Consider the following 1854-nt stretch of genomic DNA (forward strand, 5'->3'; position numbering starts at 1 on the left):
CTGGAATTCTGCTCCCTCAAAACAGCTCTTGATGCTTCAAGATTTATGACAGGAAATGATTTTGCGAAAATGCGCTCTTGTTATTGAGAACTTAGCCAATGTCATTTGTTACAACTTTTGAATTACCCAAGATGAAAAGGAAATATTCTCCTGTTCTGTTCGCCTCATTTTCGCATTACTGAGTTTAGTACAACGCTGATTGGCATTGGTTCCAAACCATTGACATTGGGTCCTTCGGTTGGATGGTGATTTTTTCAGAGAAACAGATTGCCTCATGAGCTGCAGCTGAAATGACTTGGTACTCCTCGTGAAGAAAGAGCAATATTGGCCGTTCTTTTGACAGCCAGCAGTGTGAAGTCATTTGACCTTGCAGTTGTAGCCGCTTATTAAAATCATAGTGTTTATATCTGAGTCTAATTTCAACACAAAATCGTCAATAGCCTCTCTACTTTTGTGAGGTTTAAATTTAAGCTTTGCGGTTAACGTACCGGCTGTTTCTCAGCCAATGTATTTTTCAGTTACGGGGTTTTGTTCTATGTGTCCGGAAGTTTTTTCACCGTGGACAAGATGGCTGGTCGCGTCTTTTGTACCAGATACGGAAGTAGTCTAAGCAATTCGTTGTCGGATCCCATCTTCAATTTTTCGTGTCCATTGAATGCTGCCTGAAGTTTTATTGAAGTTTAGACGGTTTAAATTATTGCGGTTTAGACGGTTTCTTTTTCTGCATTTGCAAAGACTCAACCAAATTTCTCTGTTGCGCTCTTGGTCGACTGTATTTGGATGTTTAGGTCCAGAAACAAGTGAAGCCTCCCTCTAATTCCTACGTATAACGATGAAAGATCACTGTCTTCATTTTCAAAGGCAAAATAATTTCGTCAGTAGAGACCAGGTTTATATTGTCACCCTCTGCTTCTGCTCTTAGCAACAGACAAAAGATATTCCGGCTTTTGATAAATCCCAGTCTAAACAGAAAAATTGGCAGTGATTGGTACCAACTGATCAATGTTTTCGCTCTAACCATATAGTCAATTGAGAAAATGTGGTTTGAACAAAAAAACTTCTTTCTCGCTTCTAGTTTTCTGTTCACATGCGGTATTAACTTTTTACTGTTTTCGATTGTTTTATCTGAAATAAGTAATTTATTTTCTAAGTTGTTCTCCCAATCCATTAATAGTCCGTTGTACGGTCAATTTCTTTGTTTAGTCAATGAAATTTTTGAATGGTGTCAGGACTTCTCCTGCTATGTTTTTTCAAAGACGTTCTCACAACTTTTCTTTTCGAACTTTTTGAAACAGGATAAACAGGTAAAGCTCAGCATGCATTAAGCTGCAAAACAAACCTTTAGCTGGTTTTGTAGTATTTAAGATGCTTACGGTACTAAAGATTATGGGAACATCTATATTCAGAATTAAATGTCAGATTTTGATCTCTGAGTGAAGCAAACTTTTCTTCTTTTTGTCAATTTTTTTTTCATTCTTTTGTTAATTTGGTTATTTTAAACGTTTTGTTAATTTTGTTATATATATATATATAAATATATAGATATATATATATATATATATATATATATATATATATACATGTATATAAATATGTATACATATAATATATATATATATATATATATATATATATATATGTATATATATATATATATATATATATAATATACATATATATATATATATATATATATATATATATATATATATACATCCATTTTTCCCAATTTATTATAGGGTTAGGACGCCTTTTCCAGCTATCTTCTATTTTGGTTTAAAAAGCTAAATGACTCTCGTATAATACTTAACTTTTTTTAATTCGTTCGCCAGACAATTGCGCGTTAAATATTGT

This window comes from Convolutriloba macropyga, chromosome 8 (assembly GCF_964194025.1).
Source record: "Convolutriloba macropyga chromosome 8, txConMacr16.3, whole genome shotgun sequence".
NCBI lineage: Eukaryota > Metazoa > Xenacoelomorpha > Acoela > Convolutidae > Convolutriloba > Convolutriloba macropyga.